Below are 18,685 nucleotides of genomic sequence, written 5' to 3'. Positions count from 1 at the left end.
TAAAATCCTGGATGGGATATGAAGTATATCTCAGGACATTTTGGGTATGTAATACTCTGCTCCCTGTATACATAGTGTATTCCTGAAAGGTTGATTTTTTTTTAAAGTAAATTATAGTCATTCATAAGCACAAATTTTCATGTGAAATTTTGTATATACACAATATTGTGTGCATTCTTTTTATGACTTTTGCAAAATACTATTATAATGTGTAACATTGTAATTTTACATTCCAAGTCTCAAATTTTGAAAATGTTCATATAATGCATAGGTTTCTCCTTTATATGGGAAAGTGTTCCATTAAAATGCTGAGTTTTATAAGAACATTAGCGGTTGCCATACCTTTATCTTTTAAAAATCTAACAGATAGGAAATCCAACTACATTTATATTATTCTCTATTATATACCATTGAGATAATCTACTTAGATGTTAGAAAAAAAATGATACTGAAAAGGATTTTTAGTAGAGACAATTTTTTGAGTTGGAACATGAAATGCTTCCATTGCTGCTGGTCCATTATTTTTCACTTTATGAAACTATATATGCTCTCAGAACGCTTATAAAAATAACACAAAATAAAGTATTGAAATATTTATAAATTTAATAAATAATTCTGATTATGAAAGAACCATAAAAATAAAGAGTCCTCCTGATAAAGCAAATTATTCACATTTGTAATTTGATGCATGTGGTGTGTGACTGTTTTAGAAAATCTACATAAATATAATTCAAGCTTTGGAAGTTTATTTCTACTTTACACCTAACCACATCAAAGTGGTAAGAAAATCAATAAAATAAGAAACTGATTCCTCTAATCTGAAGTAGGCTTTATTTTTTATTTTTATTTTTCATTTTTGGCCAAATATCCTAAAGTAAGAGAAACTGAAAATGTTGCAGGTCATGTTTTCACAAAATGTGACATTTCATGTCATTGTTGTGCAAACAGTGGCATCAAATTCAATCTGCACAATCATATTTTTATTTTAATATTTTAAGCAACATGGTTCTAATCCATTTAAATGAGTACATTTAATTTAGTAAGTCACAAAATATTTCTTAGTCATAAAAACACCCCAAAATTTATTTTTGCTAAATCTTACTAAAACTTATAATATCTAACCTCTTTAAAACATATATACCTTTGGTTTCTGTTTTAAAAATTTTCTCTTAGCTTCAAGTAACTTTATAGTACTTTTTTCTTCCTAGCTAATTCTACTGTTCTTGGAAATAATAGAAGAGAAAGAATTTACCTTTTGAGTACAAGAGTGGTGAAGCAGGATTGGTAGTTTGGTTAGGGAACGTTGTACAAAATCTAGTTTAAAAAATCTAAAGAGTCTGAAGCATTGTCTGCTGGTTATCACATGTGGTACCTATGCAAATTTCCTTGAACAGATGTTAGAAAATTCTTGAAATTCTATTCAATATGATCATTCAGAAGTTCGGTCTGGTCTTTGTAAATAAAACCCAGTATAAATGATGCATAGAGCTCCTAGCTGTGCTCCTTATGTGCTGCAGTCAGATCCAACACCCCTTGGGACAAGACATCTGGAACTATATGCCATTGTATTTGACTAATCTTTCTCCTGAATACCAGCTTAAAATTGCCCATTATTCCAAGAAATTCAGAGAAGCACAAATAGACACAAAGAGCTAAAATAAAACATAGTTCATATAGTAATATACATATATATATATACATAAAATGAAATAATGGCACATATTTGTATATTTGAGTATGACACTAATTCTCTGTTTTTATTTCCTGCTGGAAATGTATTCATAAAAATACTTATTGCAGAAATCCAGTATATGATAGATACTAGCAAATGTTTGGACTATGTTGAAAAATCAATAAACCTCATAATTCATTCACTAAATAACCAGAATTTTTACAGGTTTGATTTTTTAAAATTATTTGTATTTGAGTTTTGCAAAGCTTTATCTATCAATCAGACACATTAACCAAATATGTCTTAACATAGAGGTATTTTGGTAACATTACTTGTGAGCACTGATGTTTCTTTTTTCAACCCGGGGATATAAATGTCAATACTTTTCAGCACTTTTTTAGTTAGCAGGACCATAACTGGCAATACTGATATTCTATTGACAAGAGAGTTTTGTATCATGTCTAGCCTTAAATATTGGCTTACTTAGTAGGAGATAAGCAGCAAGGAAAATGAGCATTGAGGCTGTAAAAATGTTTGTTTTAGTGCAATACCGTGACAAAATGAAGTGGCCGTGTTGTCTGAGGTGAATATCTGAAATTTGTCTGAGGAAATCGTGAACACAGACATGCAAGGAATGAGCCAAAGTATAATAGGTGAGTGACCAGAAGTTTAATAGGCGAAAGAAAGAGGAAAGCTCTCTTGTGCAGAAGAAGGGAACTGGTTCTTTGGTTTGTGGCGAGATGCCAATGGTTTTATAGATGAGCTTGAGGAGCTGGTGTCTGATTTACATAAGACAAAAGATTGGCTGGACCAGGTGTGTCATTTGCATAGTGCTCAAAGCTGGCCATCCTACCATAATCTTTTACTATGTAGATGTGTTTTCTACCTGGCAGATGCCATGTCTGTTCCTTATTGCACACATGGTGACAAAGAAAAGGGAAGATGGAGCTTCCGTATTGGATATGCCTGGCTGCTAGGTAGCCCTTTTCTACTGGCACAGCTCCTGGCATTCACTTGTGCAGTTTCCAGTTTGCTTATTTATGTCTGCAGCTTGATTTTTTAGGCTGGTTTTGTTAGAAAAGAAATGATTTGGGAGCTGCTTTTTATTAAAAGGGATACCTTGTCAAAGACGAGATCTCTTACCCTCACTAACTGCCTAAATAATTTATTTTTAGCTCTGTATCAAAAATACATAGTATTTTTGTTTTCTGATAAATTTGCAAGTATCGTATATGTCCACTGAATCTAAAACTTTTGGGATAAATGTTGGAAATCAAATTTTATGGACTGTGTTGGTTACTACTGGTTGCATTCGACAAAATATCATCAGCAAGAGACAAGCTTGGGGGCGAGGAGGAAGGCCAGTTTTCACACAGAAATGAGAGAGTAAAGATAGGCTAAACACGTAGAGACTTGTTGCATTTGAATACCTGACTGCTTTTAATCCCCAGAAGGTAAAAAAATGGAGTATAAGAACTTAAATAACCTTTGAATAAAAAATCTTTCAGTCTAATATAGTGCTCGAATGCAAGAATTAGTCCAAGGGATGGAGGTATTAAAATTGCTTGGCCAGGTGTGGTGGCTCACATCTGTAATATCGGTACTTTGGGAGGCCGAGGCAGACGGATAACCTGAGGTCAGGAGTTTGAGACCAGCCTGACCAAAATGGTGAAATCCCATCTCTACTAAAAATCCCAAAAAATTAGTTAGGCATAGTGGCAGGTGCCTGTAATCTCACCTACTCAGGAGACTGAGGCAGGAGAATCATTGAACCTGGAAGGCGGACATTGCAGTGAGCCAAGATCGCACCACGCACTCCGGCCTGGGCGACAGAGCGAGACTCCATCTCAAATAAATAAATAAACAACAACAAAAAACTTAAAACCTGTTAAGGACGCCTTAGGATAATGCCTGACAAATAGTAAGATTTTGGTCAAAGTTGGACATTCTTGCCATAGTATATTTATAAGTTACACCTATATCTATGTCTACATGTTTAAAATTAAAGATGGGATAAGTTGTGCAACAAAAATACTTGACATCTAAGAGGCTTTTCATACTAACGCTGCTTTTTCACCAAAAAATGTCTGCTTCCTGGCAACCAGCACTGTAAGGTCACATCTGTGGTACATATTGGGACTATACTATCCTTGGGAGATGCACTCTTTTCTCAGTCAACTTGGAATCTTGGGTGTCTAAATCCCAAACACTAAAAAGACCTGTGGTTTTTATGGCAATACATGTGTATTATTTAATTAGTGCTCTGTATGAAACCCACTGGTTTCTATGAGTTAAAATAACAATTAGCTTACTCAGGATTCTGTAGGTTGGTAGTTTAATTGAGGATTAGTTGGAGATCATTGTTCTAGTGTTGGGTGATTTCAGGTAAGTGTCCTCTTGCATCAACAGTCTGTTGGATGTGTTGACTTGAGACCAACTGATGTAGGCTGGTATTAGCTGCAATTCCTCATCTCTGCTCCATAAGGCTCTACGATGTTTACCTGTTTCTTTTTATGCCAAAGACAGAGTTCCACCACATTTCTGTTAGTCAAACAATACTCACTGTATAGGGAAGTAGACATCATCACTTGATAGGAAAAAAATTAGAAAGCTGCATTGTAAGAACTTATCACAGAATTTAACTAGGAACAAATATAGACCTCTCTTGAGACAAAAATAAATGCGGAGAAATTAGAGCTTCCAACCTAGCTAATAGAATTTCCTGAACTAAGACCTTTTAGAATAAAAAATCATATTTACTTAAAGACTTTTTATACATCTGGCCCTAATGTTTATACAAACTTCTTGTTCTTAAACACAGTCAGTTTTGTATTTAACAATATCAACAAAATGGCATTTGATGACATTTTTAAATAGTAAATATACTTTAACAAATTAACACCACAGTAAAACTTAAAAACAACAAAAATTTATTCATCTTACACTTCTGTAGGTCCTAATTCCTAAAATCTGGGTATTGGCATTGTTGTGTTCTTTCTGGATGCTTTAGGGAACATTCTGCTTTGGCTTTTCCAGAAGAGGCCACCTACATTCCTTGTCTTATGGCCTTTCCTCTGTGACCTCTATTTCTTACATCACATCTCTTTCTCTGACTCTAAACCACCTGACCACTTCTTTTAAGAACTTTGTGATTACACTGGGGCACCCAGATAATCCAGGATAAACTTCACATCTCAATGTCTTAATTTAATCACATTCACAATGTCTCTTTAGCCCTGTAGGGGAACATGTTCCCAAGTTTCAGAGATTCATATGTGAACATAAGTGCAGGAGGCATGAGAGGGATAGAATTCTGCCTACTAAAAATATCTCATTAGAACTGATCTTTTAGAAGAGCAACTTATGGTATAGATGTTTCTAAGTATCAGAGCATCTTACATTTATGGTACATAATACTGCTGCTGTTTTGGGTTATGGTATCTTTCTATACACATAGAAATTGAAAGAAGCCCCATATAGGAATTTATTTTTAATGGTAACATTCATCACTGGCTTTCACCTTAAACATTCTCAGTTATTTTTCTGAGAATGACAATTTTAACCATGTTAATATTTAAAATAAAAATGATAGATGGTAAAAGTTCTAACAATATAATATAAAGATCAAAATAAGAAATTTTAAATATTGAATGTGACATTTTCTCAACTCCAACTTAAAAGAAAACCCCATTCACAGAAAAAAAAATATGTTGCTAAGTTGCAGTATCCTTCAAAACTGCTATTATCATTTAAATAAAACTCCTAGAAATGAATCCTTTCAATATGCCTTTGCTCTTCCAGTCTTGATTATAAAACATAAGGTTGTACAATCAATAATTTCTGGAGTTAAGGAGATTTTTTTTTTATAACTTTTGATAACTTTTCCTTCATGTAAAACCTCTGAGGCATTTAGGAATAAAACATGAAATTTTAACAAGTCCCTTTCACATAAGCATTATATGCTTCGCACTACCTGATTAGACAATAATATTGGATTTTGGTAGCTTTTGTTTCTCTCGTTCTTGTCAGACTAATAGTTATCAGTATTACAGTGTAATTAATCTAAGACAAAACTGAACTAAATTGTTTGTGATGTGTTAGTAAGAGTCATGCCAAAACTTGAACTGAGCAAGCTAAAAAAGATTTATCTATTTGGCGGTAGGAAAGAAAATCAAAGCTTTTCTTACTTTAGTATTACAACTCAAAACTATGCTTTACATAAAGCAACATCTGAAAGCGCAAAAGCAAATAAAGTTGTTACACGGTATGGTTTGGATTTGTATCCCTGCCCAAATCTCATATAGAATTGTTACCCCCAATGTTTGAGGAGGGACCTGGTGGGAGGTGATTGTATCATGGGGGCAGATGTTCCCCTTGCTGTTCTCATGATAGTGAGTGAGTTTTCAGGAGATCTGTTTGTTTAAAAGTGTGTAGCACCTCCCCTTTCACCTCTTCCTCCTTCTCCAGCCATGTAGGATGTGCCTGCTTCCCCTTTGCCTTCTACCATGACTGTAAGTATCTTGAGTCCTCCCCAACCATGCTTGCAGTAAAGCCCACATAACCATAATTCAATTAAACCTATTTTCTTTATAAATTAACCAGTCTCAGGTAGTTCTTTATAGCAGTTTGGGAATGGATTAATGTAGAAAATTGGTACTGAGAAGTGGAGCACTGCTATATAAAGATACCTGAAAATGTGGAAGCGACTTTGGTACTAGAAAATGGGCAGAGGTTGGAACAGTTTGGAGGGATCGGAAGAAGACAAGAAGATGAGGGAAAGTTTGGAATATCCTAGAGACTTTTTAAGCTGTAGTAACCAAGTTGCTGATAGTAATATGGATAATGAAATCCAGGCTTGAGGTGGTCTCAGTTGGAAATGAGGAACTTGAAGGGAATGAGAGAAAAGGTAACTTTTGTTATGCTTTAGCAAAGAAGTTGAAGGCATTGTGGCCCTGCCCTAGGGATCTGTGGAACTTTGATTTTGAAAGAGATGATTTAGGGTATCTGGCAGAAGAAATTTTTAAGCAGCAAAGAGTTCAAGATATGTCCTGACTGCTTCTTACAGTGTATGCTCATATGCCTGAACAAAGAGATGATCTGAAACTGGAATATATATTTAAAAGAGAAACAGAGGATAAAAGTTTAGAAAATTTGCAGCCTGACCATGAGTTAGCAAATAAAATCCCACTTTCTGGAGAGGAATTCTAGCTGACTGCCGAAATTTGCAAAAGTAAAGAGGTGCCCCACATGTTAATAGCCAAGACAATGGGGAAAATGCCTTGAAGGCATTTTGGAGACCTTCAGCATAGCCCCTCCCATCACAGGCCTGGAGGCTTAGGAGGGAAGAATGGTTTCAAGGGCCAGGCCCAAGGCCCTGCTGTGCTGCGCAACATAGGGTCACTTCGCTCTGTGTGCCAGCCACACCAGCTTCAGCCTTGACTAAGGCCCCAGATACATTTCAGACTGCTGCTGCAGTGTGAAAGCCCTACACCTTGGCAACTTCCATTTGATATTAAGCTTGTGTATGCACTGAGGGCAAGTGTTGAGCCTTGAAAGCCTCCACCTAGATTTCAGAGGATGTATAGGAATGCCAAATGTCCAGGCAGAAGTCTGCTGAAGGCGTGGAACCCTCATGGAGAACCTCAACTGGGACAGTGCAGAGGGGATATGTGGGGTGTGAGTCCCCACACAGAGTCCCCACTGGGGCATCATCTATTGGAGCCATGAGAATAGAGCCACCATCTTCCAGATCCCAGAATGGTAGATCCATTGAAAGCTTTCATTGTGCACCTAGAAAAGCCACATACACTGAATGTAAGCCCATGAAAATAGCTGAAGGGGCTGTACCCTGCAGAACCACAGAGATAGAGATACCCAAGGTCTTGAGAGCCCACTGCTTAACTCATTGAGGCCTGAATGTAAGACATGGATTCAAAGGATATTACTTTGGATCTGCAAGGTTTAATGACTGCCCTGCTGGGTTTTAGACTTGCATGGGGCCTGTAGTACCTTGATTTTGGCAGGTTTCTCACTTTGGAAATGGTTGTATTTACCTAATGCCTGTGCCCCCATTGTGCTCTTGGAAGTAACTAACTTGTTTTTGAGGATACAGGCTCCTAGGCAGAAGGGACTTGCCATGTCTCAGATGAGAATTTGGACAGTGGAATTTTGAGTTACTGCTGAAATGAGTTAAAATTTGGGAGACTGTTTAGAAGGGAAGTTTGTATTTTGCAATGTGAGAAAGACATGAGATCTGGGAGGGGCCAGGGGCAGAATAATAGGTTTGAATTTGTGTCCCCATGCAAATCTCATGTCAAATTGTAAACCCCAATGTTTAACATTAGATCATGGAGGTGAGTCCCCTGTCACTTTCTTCTGGCGTTGAGAGAGTTCTCATGAGATATTGTTGTTTAAATGTGTGCGTCTTCCTCCTGCCCCAGCCATATAGGATGAACCTGCTTCCCCTTCATCTCCCACCATGATTTTAAGTTTTCAGAGTCCTCCCCAGCCATGTTTTCTGTACTGCCTGTGGAACTGGGTGCCAATTAACTGCCCCCCTCTTTTTTTATAAATTACCCAGTCTCAGGTAGTTCTTTATAGCAATGTGAGAACAGACTTATACAGTATGCTTTATAAATATAAGGATTGTTTTATGAATGTCATTTTATTTATGTGTATCAAGCACTACTTAATAGACTAAAAATTTTAACCAATGAATAATTTCAGATTATTTCTTGCCATTCTTTCTCTTGAATGAAGGCAATTAACTCTACCCTACTCTTATAGGGCCTATTATTTATCAGGGTATGTAACACACAGGACATTGTTCATTGTCTGTATTTCTTTAGATATCACTTTTCCTCAAAAACAAGTTAGGTATGTGGAAATTTTAGCATACAAACAATATTAAAATATACTACCAAGAAAATCATACTATCTTACCTGTAGTAAGAAAAATCTTTTACATATTAAACATTTGATCTGGTAAACTTTAGGTGATGATTTGCATGTAAATGTCCTATTTATCATAGGGATGATGGAGAATATGTAAAATATCCTGGGGGCACAATATAGGATACTATAAAGCAGTTTGAAGCAATATATCAGATATACACAGAACAATATGAATGAAATATATATATATGTGTGCGTGTGTGTGTGTATGTATACTCATATATGGTACTGAGGAAAAAGCAAATAATATAATAAGATATACAAAATAGTATACATGAAAATTAATTTTGTAGACATACAAAAGAGTATTACATTTATTGTTAAAATATATAAAATAAATGAACATATATAAAACATTTAGGAATAGTGGTCTTTAGGTTGTAAGGAATTGGGAATAACAATAAACAAACTAAAATAAAAAGAAAATAAATAATAAATAAATGAATATAAATAAATCACTAAAACAACAGAAGTGTCTTGCATAGACCAGTGCAGATTAAACACAATTTGTCCCCTTAAAGTCCATCCATGACTCTTAGTCAAATATCAGTGCAATAATAATATGTAACTAACAATTTATAAAATCTCAATGGCTTACAAAAGTAACCAATCATTTGGCCTGTGGTTTTGCAAGTGAGATAGAGCAGCTTAAATTCAAGGTATTGTTAAACTTCATCTGTCTTCCCATTCTCGTGGTCCAAACATGACCCAAGGTGTGGTTTTTTTTATAGCAAGTAATAGAAACACAAGTCTGCAGACAAGATCTCCAAGCACATTTAAAGGCTTTGTTCCCATTTATTCACTACTATTTGATTTGTCAAATCATGTCACATGGCCTAGCTCAATGTGTCAGCCTGAGTCTGTCAGTAATATATATTTTACATCTACTGGGGCAGTGTTATGTTGAATGGTGAAGATTATATATACGATATATACAGCCCACATATACACCCACACATATGTGTGTCACTGTTTCCCAGAATCAGTGTATATGTGTGTTACTGTTCCTCAGAGTTGAGGAGTGGAAAACTGAGAACAATAATTTTATTTTTCATAGGATGCATATACCCTGATACCACAACTGAAAACAAACACATCTATATAAAGTTATAAAAAAAGAAGAAATAATAATATTCAAAGATTTTCAAAAATAAATAAGACAAAATATACTTTTAAATGAGACTTCTTCTGTTTGAAGCCCTTTCCTGATGTTTGTTTGCTTTTTTGGTAAAGCAATTGCATCTTTCATTTGATCATTTTTCTTTCTCTTTAAGCAAGTACTATAGTTTCTCTCTTTTAAATTCTTTTTTCAGGTCGCACACATTACCAACAAGGCTTTCCAAATTATGGACCTCTTTCCCATGTTATAATCTGAGACTTCCCATCCTTCAGTGCCTCTGTATGTCATTTATAAGGAATAACAACAAAATCTATTTAAAAAGGCACAAGAGCTCACATAATGTGTTAGTGTGTATTAGTGTGTGTGTGTTTAGAAAAGCAAATATGCAACATATAGTAACAACTGGTTATTCACTTAAGGCAACATATTTGATAACATTTTCCACTATTATACACTTTTTAGAGATCTCCAAGTACTTATGATCTGTCCAGTGATATGGTGATTCTTTAAGGCATTAGATAATGTACTACAATTGATAGTTTTACCTAAGTTCATGCAAAATATTTTATTTCTAGCTTCTTGCAGTTTCCTCTGTGAACATTCCTACCCATTTATGGAAAGCCTACTTTCCTAATTTTTCCATGTTTTCCATTATTTCCTTAAAAATACTTTTAGTATTTTTCATTTGAATTATGTTCTTGGTTTTTCTTATAAGTCCTTTAAGGTGACTTTTTAAAGTTCATAAATTCTGCACTATATTATTTGACTCCTTATAAATTATATCTTGTGCAGCAAACCTCCACACACAGACACACATGTATTCATGTACATTTACAGACAGATGGATATTTTAAAACAGTAAGATATTTCATTACATAATCATAACTTGGTTCTGCTTGTCTATTTTCTTTATTCAATCCTCTGTTGAAGGGCACTTAAGTTGATTCTATGACTTTACTGTTATAAATAGTGCTGCCATAAAGTACCAGTGCAGGTTTCTTTTTGATAAAATGATTTTTTTTTTCCTTTCATAGATACACAGGATTCAAATTGCTATGTTGAATGATAATTCTATTTTTAGTTCTTTGAGAAATGTCCACACAGTTCTCCAAAGAGATTGTACAAATTTATGTTATGACCAACAGAGTATGACTGTTCCCTTTTCTCTGTATCCTCACCAACACTTGTCATTTTTTGACACTTAAATAATAGCTATTATGACTGGCTTAAGATGGTATATCACTGTGGCTTCAATCTGCATTTCTCTGATGATTAGTTATGTTGAGCATTTTTTGTGTTTGTTGGCTGCTTATTCGTCTTCCTTTGAGAAATCTCTGTTCATGTCCTTTGCTTAATTTTTAATGAGGTTTTTTTTTTTTTTTCTTGTTGAATTGTTTGAGTTCCTTATAGAGTCTGGCTATTCGATCTTGGTTGGATTCATAATCTGAAAATTCTCCCATTCTGTAAATTACTTATTTACTTTATTTATTTATTTATTTGTTTATTTATTTATTTATTTTGCTTTGCAGAAACTCTTTTGTTTAAGTCCCATTTGTCCATTTTTGTTTTTGTCACATTTGCTTTTGAGGTCCTAGTCATAAATTATGTGCCTTGGCCAATATCCAGAACAGTTATTCCTAGATATTCTTCTATAATAGTTTTAGGTCTTACATGTAAGTCTTTAATATGTCTTGAGTGAATTTTTATCTATGGTGAGAGATAGGGGTCCACTTTCATTCTCCTGCATATAGCTAGCCAATTATCCCAGCATTGTTTATTGAAATAGGGTATCCTTTTCTCATTGTTAATTTTCGTAAACTTTGTCAAACATCAGTTGGTTGTAAGTATGTGGCTTTATTTCTGGCCTCTCTATCTATTCTGTTCTATTGACTTTTGTGTCTATTTTTGTACCAGTATCATTCTGTTTTGGTTATTATAACCTTGTGGTATAGTTTGAACTCAGGTAACAGTGATGCCTCCAGCTTAGTTCTATTTTGCTTAGGTTTGTTTTGGCTATTTGGATTCTTTTTTGGTTCTACATGAACTTTAGAAAAATTTTTTCTAATTCTTTGAAAAATGATGGTGGCAATTTGATAGGAATTCTGTTGAATCTTTAGATTACTTTGGGCAGTATGGTTGCTTTCATGAGACTGATTTTCCAATCTGTGAGCATGGGATATCTTTCTATTTGTTTGTGACATCTATAATTTCTTTCATCAGTGTTTTATGGTTCTTCTCGTAGAGTTATTTTACCTCCTTGGTTATATGTGTGCCTAGATTTTTTTGTTTGTGTGTTTGACTATTTTAAATGGGGTTGCATTTTTTACTTGAGTGGCAAACAGATAAAAATGCAACTGATTATTGTATATTAGTTTTATATTCTGAAACTTCACTGAAGATTTTTATTAAGTCTTAGAATCTTTTGGAAGAATTTTTAGGGTTTTCTAGGTATTAGAAAATGTCATCAGCAAACAGAAATAATGTGACTATATCTCTTCCAATTTGGATGTCTTTTGTTTTCTTTTCTTGCCTGATTGCTCTGGCTAGGAATTCCAGTGCAACGTTAAATAGGAAAGGAGAAAGTGGGCACCTTTATCTTGTTCCAGTTCTTAGAGGAAATTCTTCTAACTTTCCCCATTTGGTATGATGTTGGTTGTGGATTTGTCATATATAACTCCTAATATTTTGAGTTATGTTTCTTCATTGCCTAGTTTGTTGAGGGATTTCATCATGAAGAGGTGTTGCATTTTATTGAATGTATTTTCTGCATTTATTGATGTGATCCTATGGCTTTTAATTTTAATTCTGTTTATGTGGTGAAAGGCGTTTATTGATTTTCATATGATGAACCAAGCATTTGTCACTGGGATAAGACTCATATTATCATGTTGGATTATCTTTTCGATATATTGTTGGATATGGCTTGCTAGGATTTTGTTAAGGTTTGCATTTCTGTTCATGAGGGATATTTACCTGTAGGTTTATTTTTTCTTGGGTCTTTGTTTGGCTTTGGTATCAGGATAATACTGGTTTTATAGAATTAGTTAGGGAGGAATCTCTTCTCAATTTTTTTTGACTAGCCTTTGGAAGATTGGTACCAGCTGTTCCTTGTACATCTGATAAAATTCAGCTGTGAATCCATCTGTTCTGGGCTTATTTTTGTTACTATATTTTTTATATTGCTGATTAAATTTTATTACTCATTGTTGGTCTGTTCAGGATTTCTGTTTCTTCTTGATTCAACCTTGGAAGGTTGTATGTTTCCAGGGGTTGGTGCGTTTCCTCTAGGTTGTATAGATTGTGTGCATAGAGATGTTCGTAACAGCCTCAGAGGATTTTTTTATATTTCTGTGGTATTAATTGCAATGTCAGCTTTATTATTTCTGGTTGTGCTTATTTGAGTCTTCTCTCTTTCTCTTTCTTTGTTAATGTAGCTAGCAGTCTATTAATCACTTTTACTCTTTCAAAGAAGCAACTTTTTATTTCATTGATCCTTTGTATGATTTTTTAGTCCCAATTTTATTTAGTTCTGCTTTGATTTTTGTTATTTATTTTCCTTTGGTAGCTTTGGTTTTGGTTTGTTCTTGTTTTTCTAGTTCCCTGGGGTGCAAGGTTAGGTTGTTAATTCAAAATCTGTCTTTTGAATGTAGGCATGTAATGCCATAAATTCTCCGCTTAAAACTGCTGTTGGTGTATCCCAGAGTTTTTGGTATGCTATGGCTGTATTTTTATTTGTTTCCATTTAAAAAACATATTCTGTCTTAATTTTGTTTTTTACTCAAAAGTCGTTCAAAAGCAAGTGGTTTAGTTTTTGCATACTAGTGTGTTTCAAGAGCTCACCTTTGTATTGATTTTTTACTTTATGACCCTTTGGTCCCAGAAGATACTTGATATAAATTTGATTTTTTTAATGTATTGAAACTTGCTTGGGAGCCAAGCATATGGTCAGTTTTGGAGATTGTTTCATATGCAGATGAAAAAATGTATATTCTGTGTTTGTTGGTTGGCATTTTCTGTAGATGTGTATTAGGTCTATTTAGTCAAGAGTCCAGTTTATGTCCATACTTTATTTGTTGGTTTTCTACCTTGATGATATGTCTAGTGCTGTCAGTGGGATGATGAAATCCCTCACTATTATTGTATGGCCACCCATCTGTTTCCTTAGGTCTAGTAGTGTTTGTTTCCTAAAACTGGATACTCTGAGGTTGGGTGTATATACATTTGAGATAGATAAATCTTGTTGAATTGAAATCTTTATTATTATATCATGCCCTTCTTTGTGTTTCTTTTTCTACCGTTGTTGAATTAAAGTCTGTTGTATATCATATAATAATAGCAACTCCTGTTCTTTTATATTTTCCATTTGCATGATATTTCTTGTGTTACCCATTTACTTTGAGTTTATGGGTGTTTTTACATATTAAATTGGTCTCTTGTAGAAAGTACATGGCTGAATCTTGCTTTTTATACAATTTGTCAATTTATATATTTTAAGTGGAATATTTAGGTTATTTACATTCAAGGTTAATATTGAAATGTGAGTTTTTATTCTTGTCATAGTGTTGTTAGTTAGGTGCTGTAATCTCAATTGTGTAATTGCCTTAGAGGGTCTATGAACTTTGTATAACACTTATGTGTATTTTTATCATGTCAGGTATTTTGGTTCCATGCTTAGAACTTCTTTGCGCATATTCTGTAACACCAACTTAATAGTGACATATTCACTTAGCATTTGTTTTGTCTGGTAATGAGTTTATTTCTCTTTCATTTATGAAACTCAATTCAGCATGATATAAAATTCTTGGTTGTCATTTATTTTTTCTTCAAGAAAGCTAAAAATAAGCCCCCAGTTTCTTCTGGTTTGTAAAGTTTCTGCTGAGTCCACTGTAAGTCTGATGAGATTTCCTTTATAGGTGATTTTACATTTCTCTCTAGAAGGTTTTAAGATTTTTTGTTTAGTGTTGATTTTGGATAATCTGACGACTATATAGCTTGTTGATGTTTGTCTTGTATAGTATCTGCCAGGTGTTCTCTGAGTTTCCTATTTCTGGAAGTCTATCTCTCTAAGAAGATCAGGGAAACTTTCTTGAATTAATTCCTTAAATATGTTTTTCAATTGTCTTACATCTTCTTCTTCTCTCACAGGAATGTCTATATGTCCCAGATTTGTTTGTTTTGCATAATCCCATATTTCTTGGAGGATTTGTTCACTTTTAAAAATTATATTTTCTTCATTTTGTCTGACTAGGCTACATTTTAAGACCAATGTTCAATATCTGAAATTGTTTCTTATACTTATTCTAGAATATTATTAAAAATCTCAACTCTATTTTGAAATTCATTTAGTACATTTTTTGTTGTTTTTTCTTTTATAATTTCTGGATTTTTAAGAGAGAATTATCTCATCTCTTATAATCCTGGATTGTTTTTCTGGCTTCTTTGTGTCGTTCTTCAACTCTCTCTTGGATTTCATAGAACTTCCTTATTGTATTTTAAACTATTTATCATTTCAGAATTTTCATTTTGGTTAGGATTCATTTGTAGAGACTTAGTGAAATTATTTGAAGGTACAAACACTGTATCTTTTTGTATGGCTGCTGCTGGAGTTCTTGCACTAATTCCTTCTAATATGAAGTGGCTGTCACCCTTTATTTGGTGATTTGCTATCATTTAGAGGAAACTTTAAAATTTGTATTCTGTTTTTCCCTTCATAATATTACTGTGGTGTATGTTGTGTAGAATTATTTGACTTTATTTCTGGGTGTTTTCAGGGGACCAAGGCTCCGTATGGATTCCATAGTATGGATAGCTACTTTGTGGTGGCTTTCTTGCATGCTGCTTGTTGAAGTGGAATATTGGATTATTAGCCTACACACTCTATTCTGCAGGGTTTAGGGTATGTGTATAGAGGTTTCAGTAAACTTATCTCAAACACTACCGCTGTGTTCTTTTGCCAGCAGGTTTTTTTTTTTTTTTTTTTTTTTTCCTATTTGGTCTTGTAGTGAGTCTACAGTCCAGTAAATTGCACTTAAGAGTATGATATGGTTCTCCCATGGGCAGCCCAATCATGAGCGGAGGCACCAGCCCTGATGGGGGTTGGAGGAAAGTTCATGTGGGGAAATGCTGAGGTCTCACGGGGAGCATTAAGGGCACTGTATCAACATATCTTCCTAGGAAAGCAGGGATGTGGTCCACTTTCCTTTCACACCTTCTCACAGGGATCATAACCTTTGGTTCATGCAGACACTGACCTTTGGCTCCCTGCTACAGTGCAACTGAGATCCATACAAATTTCCTTCTGGCAGCTACCACTGAAATGGCCTGAGTGCAGTGCCACAAAACATGCTGGAAATTCTGTCTCCAAACGTACCTGTACCATCCCCCAGCAGGCAAAGGCTGCCGCACTTGCAACAGTGGATAGGGAGAGTGGTACATGACCCCTAAGTCACTTCCATTCCTGGCCACTGATGCTGACCCTTCAAGGATTAGCACCACATTCATGTTTTCTTTGTCCCAGGAGGTGTTTGGTGGGTCATGCTTCCCACTAGGGACTGCCCACACCAAGGGCTAAACCTCCAGTGATCTTGCAGCTCCCCAGGGTTCCATGAGTACACTGTAGTTGCCAAAATCAGAGTGGGTTCTGGTTATGTTTGTGGGGGATCTGGTGATGTGGGGACACAAGGTTAGGTTTCCCAGGTTGCACAAAATGAGTGCACAACCACAGTGGCACCTACTAACCTAGTCTGCGTCTGAAGGAAGTGCAAATTCACCTGCATGAGCTGGCCATCCAGTGCTCTATTCCCAGGAAGTACCCAAATCACCACCAACAGTGTTGCCTGGGATTGCAAGGCCAGAGGGGATTCCCAACATTTTGGTAGTCAGCAGTATGTCTCAGGAGTGAAGGGAGTAACGAAACCTCTCCATCTGCCCTTTCTCTGGGGCTCCAGGTTCCTTAGGGGTCAATCTCTGCCAAAGTCTTATACTTTCCTTTTCTACACCTTAGCTTCTACCCAGAGGCTTTCCAACAGGTGCCAGCCCTCTTTCCTTAGCTTTCTATTCAAATAATGACAATTCACCTTTCACTTTGTGTTTCTTTCTGAAGAAAACTGACATCTGATGTATCTACTCAGTGATCTTGAAAAAAAATTAAAAAATAAAAATAAATTTTAAACTAAATTTTTAAAGACATTTATTCAATGAAAATATGTCCTTAATCTATTAAAATACATATTAGATATCTACCAGTTAATTCCCAAGGTTTCTAAGAGTGCATCTCATATTTTACTAGAGATTAATGTAATTTAACGATTAATTTATTATTACACAGGCCTTGCGTTTTCTTAAACAATTGATGTAATAAAAAGCCTTTAATTACTTAGCCTGGTAAAAATTCCCAAACCACTCAACTGACTCAATCCTCAACAAAGTGTCACTATCATGATTTTTCCCACATTTTATTTAGTGCATATAAATCATTTCCATTCTGAGCACTAAATTCTCAGGTTTTAATCCTAATAGATATAGACAATCTTACAAACTATGGGGTACAATGATTTATATTATTTATATCTAATACTGTGGCCTTCACTCAAATAGGGGAAAAAGCTGACTGTTTTTCTGCTGCCTCTTTTATGATAAATGATAGACCTTAGATCACAATCTGTTTTCCTTACTTTAAAAAATTCAGTTTGAATTACTTTCACTTGACTGACACTGGAAGTCATTTTATACTAAGTAATACTTTGTTTTTCTTTTTACATGTTGAGTGTGCTGCTATAGATAATTCATTAATAAACTACATTATGACTAAACAGAAATGATGGTGAGAACCATATTAAGTATTCAACCATTATAGTAGGATAACTGTGGAATGCTAAATCATCATCTTTCTTTAGGAAAGCAAGTTATCTCAGCTTGAACTGCTCATTAAAATAATTTGTTCCATCTTATCATGTAGAGAGCCTGGCACATAATAAGTTTACACTAATTACTGATAGACTCATAAATCAATTAATTATAGTAGCTACTAATAAATGGTTAGATATTCTTTGGGAATAATTTCTGTGATGTTCGAAACATTGAATGTTGTGCACTTTATAAAGGGAGGACATACATAGAGACACACACACTCACATACACACACTAGACTGTGCTTTCCATTGAGCTGTCACTGAAGATGAGAATAAAAGGGTTTTCTATATACACCACAAAAACCAAATAGAGCTTAATGGGACTAAAGGCCAACCTAGTCAAGGTGTGATGAGTATATGTAATTATTTTTTTAACTTTTGTTCCTGCACTAATTTCATTGTCTATTCCTGCTTCTCATTTTTAAACTAAGAATAATCACTTGCTTTTTTTGGCAATTACTTTCTAAATGATTCAACATTAATTATAGGTTAGGCAGAAGTTTTTATGAATACACTTCTTACATTTTTCTGTACCAAAATGTGTCTCCCCAAAATTCATATGCTGACACCCTAACCTCCACGTGAATCTTTTGGATACAGGGACTAATTCAGGGAGGTGATTAAAGTTAAATGAGGTTCCAGGGTGGTAGCTTGATCCTTCAGAACAGGTGCCCTTCAAGGAGTAAGAAGAGACACCATAGACCTCTCTTTCTCTCTGCTATTTGAGAACACAATGAGAAGGTGAGCATCTGGAAGAGAGATACAAAAAACAGAGCCCCCACGAGAAGCTAACCGCTACAGAAACCTTCACCTTAGACTTCCTGCCTACAGAACTGTGAGAAGGTAAAATTTATGCTGTTTAAGCCAACATCTAATGTCAAACAACTTAGTAAGGACAAGTAAAGCAGATTAATTGTTATCACCCTCTAGCTAGCACTAAAGTTTTCATTGCTATTGTAATTTCACTTTAAATATTCAGGAAGAAAATGGCAAAAATAAACAAGTAAAATGTTAATAAATTATGATCCC

This window comes from Colobus angolensis, unplaced genomic scaffold (genome assembly GCF_000951035.1).
Source record: "Colobus angolensis palliatus isolate OR3802 unplaced genomic scaffold, Cang.pa_1.0 Scaffold127, whole genome shotgun sequence".
Taxonomy (NCBI): domain Eukaryota; kingdom Metazoa; phylum Chordata; class Mammalia; order Primates; family Cercopithecidae; genus Colobus; species Colobus angolensis.
The sequence above is the reverse complement of the archived record's forward strand: the minus strand, read 5'-3'. Positions refer to the sequence as shown.